Source organism: Balaenoptera ricei, chromosome 14 (genome assembly GCF_028023285.1).
Source record: "Balaenoptera ricei isolate mBalRic1 chromosome 14, mBalRic1.hap2, whole genome shotgun sequence".
Classification (NCBI taxonomy): Eukaryota; Metazoa; Chordata; class Mammalia; order Artiodactyla; family Balaenopteridae; genus Balaenoptera; species Balaenoptera ricei.
In genome coordinates this window covers 43,157,714-43,170,260 of record NC_082652.1, presented here as the reverse complement: position 1 = coordinate 43,170,260, position 12,547 = coordinate 43,157,714, and the positions used below count along the sequence as shown (strand labels likewise).

General features: G+C 42.5%; 1 protein-coding gene across 4 annotated transcripts in view; it reads left to right on the top strand.

Moving 5' to 3' along the window:
- The window catches only part of KCTD1 (potassium channel tetramerization domain containing 1), a 182,401-nt gene that overhangs the window by 93,829 nt on the left and 76,025 nt on the right, over positions 1–12,547 (top strand). The window lies entirely within an intron of this gene.

The following is a 12,547-nucleotide window of genomic DNA, read 5'->3' as shown; positions in this document are numbered from 1 at the left end:
TGCTAACGCAGGTCTGGGTTGGGGGGAAGTTTTTCAAAGTAGCAAATATGCTGAGTCGGATTTGATTTCACCCTTAGAAGCTTAACTCTCTTGATGCTTTTCAGGACAGTTTACACCTAACCTTAAAGGCTGTGAGAGGGCAAGCTACCTAACAATCCCTGCTGCGCAGTAACGCTGAAAACGTCAAAGTTCGCAGAACAAAAGGGTCAGCTCAACTCCCGCAGCCTCTCTCCACCGAATGCCTGCGTTTATAAGGCAAAGAGTGCAGGAATACTGTGCATATAAATGAAGCAGTTACTTAAAATATCTTTGAATAAAGTAACCATTAAAATACTGTATTACATATTCGCCCTAACTTATGAAGGTAGAAAAAGTTATAAATTATTAAAAAAGAAAACATGCCAATCCTACTTACTGTAAAGGGGCGGGTTTTGGAGAGACTGGCAGTTGAGTGCCAGTTTATACCGGAAGGTGTAGTTGAATGTCAAGCAACGTTTGGGATGTAGTTTTCATAAACTAAAGTCACTTGTTAAAGTTATGGAAAGGTAGTATCTCCACTGCCAGCCAGGCTCCCAACTGGAGCGTGCCCCTTGGTGCCCAGCAGAGTGGGCACTGAAACATTGCTGTCTTTCCTAGCACCATGGAGCTCTCTGTCTAGGGGGCAGATAAGTGGTGGGAAGACAGACTACTGAGATAACAACACAGTAGAGTGGAAAGAACACTAAAGTAAGAGTGCTAGCCCAGAAGCTGAGCCACCTTGGGCAAGTCAGTTCACCTCTCTGGACTTCAATATCCTCAACAAAGATAAGGAAACTGTTTTTACACAAAAATTATTTATTTCTAAGCACTTAGAATTCTGGGTAGAGATTGGGGATTCAATTGGATGCTTGTCTTATTATTTTTCCTGGAGGAATATATTCATATTATTAAAACTAGATTCATCTTTTGGGTACTGTGCTGTAGCAGCCAGAAAGCAGAGGTCCTTGGGGGCTCTGCTCTATTCTCCAGGCAGGAGTAGCCACTGGGGGTTTTACAGCTTTGCCCTCCCTGCCATCAAGCAGAAGTAGGAATTTCAGCTCTAAGTTTGGAGGTGTAGTGCAGGCCTTTCAAGGAACAGATGTCAGGTACCTCTGTGCTTTTTCCAAAGTGGAAATTCCAGTTCTGGACACACTGACCCTTTCAAACGTTTACTTGCTAATCAGCAAGCCTCAAGGCCAACCGAGAAAGGGGCTGTGAAAGGTACTATAAACACCAAAGTTCTCTAAAATACACGAGACCCGGAGGCTATGTGTCTTTCTGTACTTGTAGTGTGCACAGTAGTTTCTGACAGACCAGGAGGTGGTTGTAGGGAGTTGTAAGGATGGAGAGGAGAGTTCTTTCTCCTCTTTGGAGAATTTGGGTTTGCTTTTTCTTTGAAAGCAGAAATAAATGATCACATTCTTCTGTTAAAGTAAAAACCCTTAAAATGCCCTGGTTTCAAGTAGCAACTGATTAATTAAGAGTTAAAAGCCTAAGAGAGTTTATTAAAGTATCTATCTGCTTGAATTTAACAATGAAGCAGTTTGTCCCCTGGCATTTGTCTACTGGTTTCTTGACACCAGTGTCACATAGAATAATGACTTAAGATCCACGAAAGATTAGGGGGGTTTGTTTAGTTGGTTTGGTTATGTTCTAAGAATTGCAGTCACTCTGTCACAGTCTTTCATTTTAACTGAGTGAGATCAATCATTTCTGTAAACCTGAACACTGATTCTTTTATTCTTGAGTGATTGTCAGGTAACTCCCAGGTTAAATGTAGATTTGAGGGTCCATATGTTGGTTATGTTATCATTATGCCTCTCAAACAGTATCTTAGCTAAGTCTCTTGCAGTTAAAACACTACAAAAAGTTGCTCTCTTTGCTTTCACTAATGTTAGAGTGGACAATTTTTTTATCAGCATTAAGAAGTTTAAGGGAACTCTTTAGTAACTCCTGTAGAACTCACTTTATGAAGTCTGAGCATTCTAAGTATGAAACAGGTGTTTAGTTTAAGTACAAAGCTGATATTAAACTTTTTCCTCCTGTATTTACTAAAATCACTGTTGAGGTTCAGGGCATTTCCTGGGGATGAATGACTGGCTGGGGTTACTGGCCGGGAGGCTTTGCTTTAGGTCGGCAACTCCTTTGACTGGTCATTAATCCCCAGGAAATGCCCTGTGTACCTTGAACTTTGGTCATTAGCACTTAATTATAAACATAGGCTGTCTAACCTTAATACAGGCTAGACCCTCGTCAAGTGGAGTGGCACAGAATTCCACTAAGGACCACTTGATGCCACAGTCCCACCCTGATGTTTGATTCTTTTCTAACATTGCAAGTTTCTCAAAAAAATGAAGAGCCTATTGCTATAAATGCATTTACTGTTTTTACTTCTTGAGGGTGTTCATAAGTGTATCACTTATGGGACTGGTTGAAAAATGAATGCACTCAAGGATTAATGAAGATTATGGAATTTGTGATTTTTTTTACTCATGTGAAGTGCCTGGTGTTAATTGGTTTTGGAGTGGGTGGAGGGCTTGGTGGTTGTGATGGTGACCTTAACTGGTTCACTCATGAATTCTCTCGAAGGTCTGTATTCAAAGTAAGGGATGGTTTTAGTTCCCTCCCCTCCCCTCCCCACCCAAGGCTGTTGTGATTTAAGATGATCCAGTTACTAGTACAACATCTAGCTCCCAGGTGGAGATAACGTGGTTCATATGTAAAGGCTTAGCGAGTCCCATATCCTACCTCTTCATAGCTGTTCTCTTTGCATGAAAATGCAGCATTTTTCCTGCCTCAGTCAACAGTACTTCAGCCTAGATGGGATGATAGAGATCTGTAACTTCAGTCTTTATCATTTACAGAAAAAAGAATCCTAGTAGGAGTTTAGATCCTAAATATCATAGTTTTGTTCCTAAAGTTTTTATGGACTGTACCTTTCTCGGTACCAAACAAAAATGTGAAAATTAGCTCCCTAAAATATACTTGGCAGCATTCGTAAGCTTGTGACAAAGGTGCCTTCAGTTGAAGCTACTTGACCCTAACCCAGATTACTTCCAGAAATACTTTTAAGGAATTCTGTAAGTAGGAAATCTATTCGTGGAGAGATTTCTGGGGTTGATGGTGCACGTCCAGTGTTTCTGTTTCATCGACTTCACTAGGGGCCAGAGTCTGTCCTTAGAGTCTCCAGGCTGGAAATTAGAGCAGCTTCCCTGTGAGGCACACCCAGTGGTTCATGACCTTGCCTTTGAAGAAGCCAGATACTGATAGCACTTGGGAAACCAGTCTTCATTCAGGTGCTGTCATGTGGGAAGGGAGAAGGAATATTCATTCTATCTACTTACTGGAAAAAACATGCATTTTATGTATTATTGAAATTATCACCAAAATCTTATTTTGAATTTGGAGACTAGGCGGGAGGGATACACTTTTTTTTTTTTTCTTAAAGATGGAATCAAACTTCTGTAAACGTGACAGGAGAGTGTGTTTAACAGCTATGGCAATTATAGGTTATCTGGAGCAATTAGGATTAACCACCTTGTTTAAAATGGGTATTTTCCTGATTTTTAATAATATTTTGTGGCTGTATTATTTTTTCTGATGCAGGAATGTTTGCTCTCCTTTACAGAAAGTTCAAATTGGTGAAGAAACTAAATGGCATTAACATAAGTGTGGAACTTTTTTCATTCATTCAGGAAACAATTACTGAGCACCTACTATTTTGGCTTTGGTACCAGGATTTGGTGAGGATTAAAGGAGACCACGTAGCCCACTATTTTGGCTTTGGTACCAGGAATCTTTATAAACTAATCATTTCCCACTTGGCAAGTGGTCTCATTGGCAAGATTTTGGCCTCATTAAATATTAAAACGAGACTAAAATAAAGAAGGTTAAAAGGTGACGCACTCGGTGCAACAGTCACTTGGGAAAGAAATCTGTAGTTTTACTCTTGCATATTCATATTGCAGTGAGTACTCAGGTGTATTATTTTAAATTGATATGAACCTACATATATGTCAGCTCACTATCTATCATATCTGATCCAGGAAATAGAAAAAGAAGTATTTGCCGCCAAAGGAAAAAGTGGATGCCGTTCATCTAGAACGTAAACCCTGATTTAAAATCTGGTTCCCCTAACTAATGTCACCTAAAAGGCCATCCTCTCGTCATTGTAGATGGATTTCAAGCAAGAAGATCCCCTTCTTCAAATAGGACTGTGAGTTGTATGTGAGACCTCTTAGGTTTTCACCTTGATTTAGGCCAAAGCTCCACTTCAGTGATTTAATAAAAAGTTCACTTTCAAGTTATCTTTTGGTATCTCCACTGCCATTTCAAAAGCAGAATCGATATAGGAGTTGCTTTGTGGTTACGTATGTTGAAAATCTTAGGACCAGACATAAACTAGTAATCTAGAACCTATTTTACTTCTCTTGATTGATCTTTCACTGCATTGTACCAATTAGTCAGGATGCCATTTGAAAGACTTCTTTGGAGAATTTAGATAGGGGATAGGTAGTGGGAATTAATTGGTCCAAAAAGGGAGATTGATTGACTTTGATAAATGAAAATGAAAGAAAACGGAGCTTTAGAATTTGAAACCTTGTGCTGGTAAACATTTTTATTTAACACTAGTGATATTCTAAAGAAGCTGAATTCAACTCAACCATTGTATTTTGTTGTTGTTTTTCTTGGCCGCACTGCAGGACATGCAGGATCTTAGTTCCCTGACCAGGGATCCAACCGTGCCCCCTGCAGTGGGAGCAAGGAGTCTTAACCACTGGACTGCCAGGGAAGTCCCTCAGCTCAACCACTGTTACCTGAACCTCTTGCTACCTGCTAAGTACTGCCGAGAGGAGCAGGATTCAGTTTTCGCCCTCGGTCAGGGTTTGCAGAGGACGGGCTTCCAAGCTGAAGTGATTCTCTGCTTGATGCATGAACATCACAAGGGAAACAGATGAACTTGTAAAGTTTTAGGCCCTTTGGGTTTCCAGATCTGTGAAAGTTTCTCTTTGCCTTCTCTTTCAAGAGAGGATGGTCTCTGAATGGTGTCGTCTTCATAACAGAGACTGAGCTTCTATATGGTCTAGAAATAAATGGGCATTTAAGCCATTCAAGGTACCTCGCTAATATCAGCTACGGGCTGAGATTGAACCTGCATGTGAGGGGATATTACCTAGCGCCCATGGCTGTGAACTAGACACTGGACCCCAGCGCATCCTGTCAGACTACCGGAGGCCCAACCTAATTAGACGTGTTTTAGGTTTTCAGTAATTCTGTTCAACACTTTTTTTCTTTACTGTTAGACTTTCTTCCTTTCAGCTTATGCTATAACAATCTGACGGAGCCTTTTTTTCCTTAAAAAAAAGATCCATTTATATCTGACAGCAAACTTTCCTTAGTGACTGATTTTTTTTTTTATTCATATCATATCCTAAATTTGTCCGTGTCTTGGGTCACAGAATTTTCAAAACAAATGGAAGTGGAAACCATCTTCCAGTATTGGAAGGCCAGAGTGTCTGAGCTTTAATTGTAGTTTTCGTCACAGCAGTTTGCTCTTGGGCAGCTTTGCAAACCCCAGTGGGAACTTCCTTTTTTCTGGAAACCCACTACTTTCTGAGATTTGTGATTTGTGTTTAGCAACTGGAAACAGTTCAGCTCTTGTGGGCCCTCCAGGTAGTTAGTTTGGTTGTTTTTAATATGGGACCGAGTGGGGGCGGGAGGGGGCGGGGGAGCGGTGGGGAGGGGGCAGGGGGAGTACAGGGAAGTCCCACAGGCGTAAAGGAGCGGGGATGGGGGGCCGTAAGGGTCTCCTATGTCGAGTCCATTTCTGGAACCCTGGGAAACTGCAGGAACCTGGGGAGGCCTTGGAGGGAAGCCCCGGGCACCATCCAGGGCCACTCAGTTCTTCCCCCATCACCAGCCCCATCTCCACCCATAGACATTTGAAACTCATCTTTGTAATGCAAGCCTTTCCTGGGAGTGTCTAGACTCCTTCACACCCTGAATTACTGCTTTCCCCTGATCACCTGGCAGTGAACCCTGGCAGATGGGCGGTTTGATCCGGTCTGTAAGGAAGGAGGCAAAAATGTGCTACCTACAAAGGGCTGACAGATTTAAGAGATCCTTAGGCTGTAGGCTTCTGGGAAGAAAGAGGAATTCGGAAAGGAATGCCGGAGAATGACAGAGATAAGTGTTGCTTCCTTTGTGATAATTGGGTTACCGAATGTCAAGACTAGTTTGGAAGCTTGTAATTATCGATTTCTAGTTTTAACTACATGTCCCCAGTCCAGGGTAACTCACCCGGTTCAGTCCACGGTCTCACCGCTCAGTCCCCATCCTTCCTCTCTTAACACAAGACAAAGGGAACTGTTATTTTTAGCACCGGGTCCCATAAGGGCTCTTTCCACCACGTTTCTTAAGCTTGTGGATTAGTTTTTTGATACCTAAACTTGCTGTGGCTTTTGCCATGTAGTTTTTGGTTTTGGGGTTTGTTTGGCTGCGGCGCGGCAGGCAGGATCTTAGTTCCCCAACCAAGGATTGAACCCGCGCCCCCTGCATTGGAAGCGTGGTCTTAACCACTGGACCACCAGGGAAGGCCCTGCCATGTGGTTTTTAAGGAACTTAACATAGGTGAACCGTTTCACCATCCTGGCTTCTTCGCTGTTCTGGGTCAAGGAATGGACATTTGGACCAGATCCACGCAGGAGTGAAGGGAGGGAGCGCGCGGCCCCGAGGCTGCCATTTCACTGGGCTGCAGTCCAGAGACAAACGCGATTCCCTCCTCGAAGAGTCTCACGTCAACTGTCCCAGCCTCTAACTGACTCTGTAGTTAGGAAGTGGAATGTCATCATGAATAATAGCCAAGACGAACAGAGGGCTTTAAAGTGGTCCCCCGACCGGCAGCCTCTGCATCGCTCAGGAACAGTGGGCTACGTGGTCTCCTTTAATCCTCACACAGTCCTTCCAGGAGTTATGGTTATTATTTCCATTTTACAAAGGAAGAGTCTGTGAATAGATGTTGACTTAATTTACTGAAGGTCCAGCAACTGGTTAGTGACTATGCTGGGATTTGAGTCCAGAACTGTCAGATTTCAGAGTCTGCTTTTAAATCCATGGTCTGTTGATTCCAAAATTCTTAACTGTTCAAATAAAAGAATCCATTAAAGAGAAGATGATATGACATTAGATTCATATCACTGCCTGAGGTGCTTTCCTGGAGCAACTTAAGAAGAGCGAACTTGTTAAAATGCAGCAAAAAAAAAAAAAAAAAATTGGGAACACAGAAGAATATTTCCAGTACTTAACATGCTTCCATTTTGCTGTGTGTGGTCCCAGCCTCTGACGAGTCTGGGGACAGTATCAGCCTCTTTTGAGAAGCCCCATCACATAGAACATGTTAAGAGTAGACTCCAGGGCCAAAGCTCAGCTCTGCCCAGAACCAACCTGGTCTTCAGTTTCCTCCTGGGTCAGATGGCGACAGTGGTCATACTCACCTCCTAGGGTCGTCAGCGTTAAATGAATTACTGTTTAAAAAGTGCTTAAAACAGAAGTGCCCGATGAACGTTTTCTATCTTTTTATTATCTTAGCACAGAATGTGTGACGTATGAAAAACGGCTGATCTTGCTGATAAAGTCCCAGTCCCAGTCTTCAGTGTTTCTCTTGTGAATAGGTCGTCCAGGTGCTGCGCAGGGGCCTTTCTGCCGTGTCTCCTTCTGGGGTGTCTGTTGCCTTGGGCCAGTAGCACCCCCTCTGGTCTCCTAGGAGATGGGCAATCTCAGGAGGCCTCTGGCACTGTGACTCACCCAGGCCCCCTCCCTCTCACTGTCACCTCAGACAGCCCATCCAGGTGGATGCTTTATACCAAAGCTGGTTTCTCTCCCCTCTACTTTTCTTTGAGATTTAGCCCCACAGCTTCTTCTAAGTTTGTTCTGCAGACCCTTCCCATTGCTAGAGGGGGTAGGGGGCACTCTCTGAGGGGCATAATTGCTGCCCAAACTCCAGGGGATTCACAAAAGTTGGCTTAGAAGGTGATTGACAGCTCTTCACAAGAGTAAATTTTATTTGGAATGGTTTGGGATTAGGGGAGCAGTCATAATACTGGGGTTCTTAAAACATTATGAAGGTCATTATGGCAATGACTTCCGTAAGTTTTTTTTTGGGGGGGTGTAATTCAGATTTTATTGCTTATTATGTCATTCCATACAACTTTAAGTAAACAGACGTTGAGAAAATATACTGGAAGTACTAAACAGATGATGGCAATATTGGTGAGAATGTTCAAGTGTTTTACATAAGGTCGTAAGAGGCACCGCTGCCACTATCACCCCCCCTCCGAAATTTGTACATTTCATATAAAAAGAGTAAAAATAGTTCACTGGCATTTAACTAGCATTATTCTTTGTAATGACTTTCATAAATTTTAATTCCAGTATTCTAGAAGTAGGGCCTGTATTTGGCTAGATCTTCTGTTATGTTGTTTGCATTTCCCTAATGCATAATTGGATTATAATTTTCTAATTCCTTTTTTTTTTTAATTTTCTAATTCTTAACTTCTGTCCTGGAGACTATATAAAATCAATAGAAGTTTTACTTGAAGTTGATGTGTACTAATATATGCTTTGAATAGGCTGCAGAATCAGGGTAATGGGTTGGTGTTCTTTTTTTTTTTTTTTTAATTATTTATTTATTTATTTATGGCTGTGTTGGGTCTTCGTTTCTGTGCGAGGGCTTTCTCTAGTTGCGGCAAGCGGGGGCCACTCTTCATCGCGGTGCACGGGCCTTTCACTATCGCGGCCTCTCTTGTTGCGGAGCACAGGCTCCAGACGCGCAGGCTCAGTAATTGTGGCTCACGGGCCTAGTTGCTCCGCGGCATGTGGGATCTTCCCAGACCAGGGCTCGAACCCGTGTTCCCTGCATTGGCAGGCAGATTCTCAACCACTGCGCCACCAGGGAAGCCCCTGGGTTGGTGTTCTGATGCAGCATTGCTGACCAGTTAATGACCTCTTCTGACTTGTTCTTAGTTTGACAAAGCGAGCACTCTTATAAAGTAGAAACGATTGCTGTGATGATGTAGGGATCTGTCACCTCTAATTTAGTTTGCTTTTCAAATAATCAGTATTCAGCCACCATATTCCCAGTAGTATAAGTTTGTGGGTTTGAGAATTATATTAATTAAATTAATTAATTATTTATAGCTTTAATTAATAATTCTATTAATTTCATTAAGCCAGCTCATCTGGAATGTTGGTGTCTATTTTGTGACTTTTTTTCTGACAGAATTATATATAAATAGATTTTAGATATTTTCTTTCCATCTTGAACAAATATCTCATTGTTTTTTACTCCAGAAAAAAAAAAGACTGGCAGAATATTTACTTTACAGTGGAAAGCATGTTGCTGCAGAAACACACAGACCTAAATAAAAGTATAACAAGAATATTAGAAAACGGATTATGCTAGCTTCATTCTCTTTTCTTCTCAACGTGGTGTTCATTCACACGTTGAATTTTTATAATTAACAGTAGGATATTCATAGTGCTGGTGATTTCACTATTTTCAGGATTATTTTACGGGTGGGGTGGTAAAGTTCAAGGTATGTTTCTCAAGTTTATGTTTTTAAACTTATGAAGAGGATCATGGAATCCTAGATCCTATTCATAGCATTTAACTACTATCTCAAGTGATGTATTTTAGTACCACCTCTTGGGATGTGAGTGATGATCTGAGAACAGTCAAGATGAAGGAGACTGCTATACAGAAAAGCTCTGAAAATAGGATTCATTTATTGAGCACTTACTGTGTGCAAGGGCAGGAATTTGGAGGTAAAGTATAACTTAGAAATAGTTAAGATGCTGGAGAAACGACAGTGGGAATACCTGGGGCAAGTCAGAAGGAGGACCCAATGGAGAGGACGAGGGTCTTGTACCATCTAATGACTGTTCACAAGTAAAGCCTGGGTAGTAAACAGTGTGTATTACTTTCTAAGAAATGGGACCGAAGGTGGCCCGACCAAACTGAAAGACTAAACATTTAAGCCTTAAAAGTGTGTGAGGAGAAAATGTAAAAACTCAGAAGAAATAAAATCTTGCCTTGTCAAAATGTAAGCCTTTTCGTTGCTGTGACATTGATCTCTCTTGGGAAGGCCTTAGTATACTACTCTTTTAGATGTCCCAGCACGACGTAGGCTGCCACATCTCTCTCCATGTCAGCCCCTCTAAATGTTCACCCTGTGTTAATCCACGTGTTTTAAGACTGAGTATTTATGTAATAACCCAAAGAAATTCAGAACTGGTACTGTGTCCTAGTTTACATTTCAGTTCCAGCTCTTTGAATTACTAAAGCCTGGCTCCTTTGGTACCCAGCAGTATTTCTTTCACATCTCCAGTCTGGGACCATACAACGAGTAATCAATTACTAAGGTACATGAGAATAGTGCTTAACGATTTGCAAACGGCTTTCTTGTATGTGACTTCATTCTAAGGAAGCTTTGCAGGGCCCTTTGTAGTATCAGATACTGGGTTAGATAGATGGTGCGGGCACAGGTAAATTCCTTGTCCTTGGAGGACTCAGTCTCGTGGAGGGGGCAGACAAGTAACCTGAAAGATAAACCCCGATGTGTGATAACTCCTGTGATACTCTGTACACACAGTATAAGCAAGCTGAAGGGGGAGGGGAGGAACTGTGATTATACCCATCCTACAGATGAGAAAAACTGACCCTCAGAGAGGTTAGGCTAAGTTTCTCAAGTTCACCTCACCACTGAGGAGTGAAGTTCCAAGTCCAGGTCCAGGCCTCTTTTACAGTGCTACTTTGGGGGCTGTCATTTATAGCTGAAGTTTTGTTTTGTTGGTTTTTTTGGCTGCACCGTGTGGCTTGTGGGATCCTAGTTCCCCGACCAGGGATTGAACCCGCACCCTCGGCAGTGAGGGCACAGAGCCCTAACCACTGGACCGCCAGGGAATTCCCTAGCTGAAGTTATAAAAGCAGTGCAGTTAGGCATTAAAGAAAGAAAGAAAAAAAAAGGACCCTGAAGCACAAGCATGTGGATGGATGTGTCTTTTAAAAACTAAAAGAGGCTTAATGTGATTTTCATGCTTTTGGTGTTTCAGGACAATCCAAGGGAACATTCTGGATTAGGGTGAAATAGAATGGCCCAGCACAGGCTCCAGACATCAGTGACTGACAGCTCTAGCCAGACTGACTGGGGGATCTTTCCTTACAGTGAAGCCAAGCTCCTGGAACCCTTTCTGCAGTGGTTGAGGGCTGACCCCCAAGGGGAGCTGCACAGTTCTGTCTGATCCCTGACTGGTTGGCAGTTGAAGACCAGCTCCCCAAGGCCTTCAGTCTTTCCCACTTCAGCCAGAGCACTTAATTAAAACAAAAAGTGAACACAGCTCTGATGCAGGTATGGCTAGTAAAAAGAACCAATAAAAATGACAGTGAAGTGCCCGCCAAATGGAAGATGTTAATGATACTAAGCCGCCTCATGGGGCAAGTCTGTACCTCTTGGCACAGGGCAACAGGCTGCCCACAGAGGCTTTTCCTCGCAGCGGCCCTTGGCCGCCAGCTCCCGCCCAGACTGCATGGGCGAGCTGCCCGGGCTCTGCTGACCTGGGGCCACCCGACTTCTCCCTGCAGGAACATCGCTGGGAAGTGACCACCACCGACATGTAGCCCTTTTCACTGGTGACAGCAGATAACACAAGGTTTCAAGGATACTTTGGTGACACGGGAGCAAAAAGGAGACAGGGAAAAGGCACAGGAGCAGAAAAGTAAAGGGGAGGGAAGTAGCCAAGTTACCTCCAAGCTTACTGGACATTTGGAGCAAACCCAGCATTCTCCATCAGTTCTAATTAGACTTACCAAAGGGTAGACCAAGTTAAAGCTAAGAGAATAATAACTCTGAATTACCCTTGGGCAAGTTACTTAGTTTCCCATCTGTTAGATGGGAAGAATGGGAATCCAGTTTTTCCTCGGTATCCTTGGAGAATTGGTTCCAGGACCCCTGCAGATGCTCAAGTCCCGTATGTAAAATGGTGTAGTATTTGTATATAACCTGCACACACCCTCCCTTATACATTAAATCATCTCTGGGTTACTTATCATAACACCACGTAAATGCCATGTAAGTAGTTGTAAATACAATGTATTGTTATAGTTATAAACACAAATACTATTATAAATACAATGTAAATGTTATGTAAATAATTGCTGGTGCATGGCAAATTCAAGTTTTGCCTTTTGGAAGTTTCTGGAATGATTTTTCCAATATTTTCGATCTGCGGTTTGTTGAAACTGTGGATGGGGAACCCATGGATATGGAGGGCTGACTGCACTCCAGTTGTGAGTGGTAAAAGCCCATAGTAAGTGCTCAATAACTGACAGCTTTAAAAAAATTTCGATTGGTTAGAGATTGCTGACAGGCTAGAGGAAAAGTAGAGGGATTGTATACAATTTCCAGCTGATCCCCAATATTCTCTTTTAAAGCTAAGACCGTGGATCCAAAAAAAAAAAAAAAAAAACCCACAA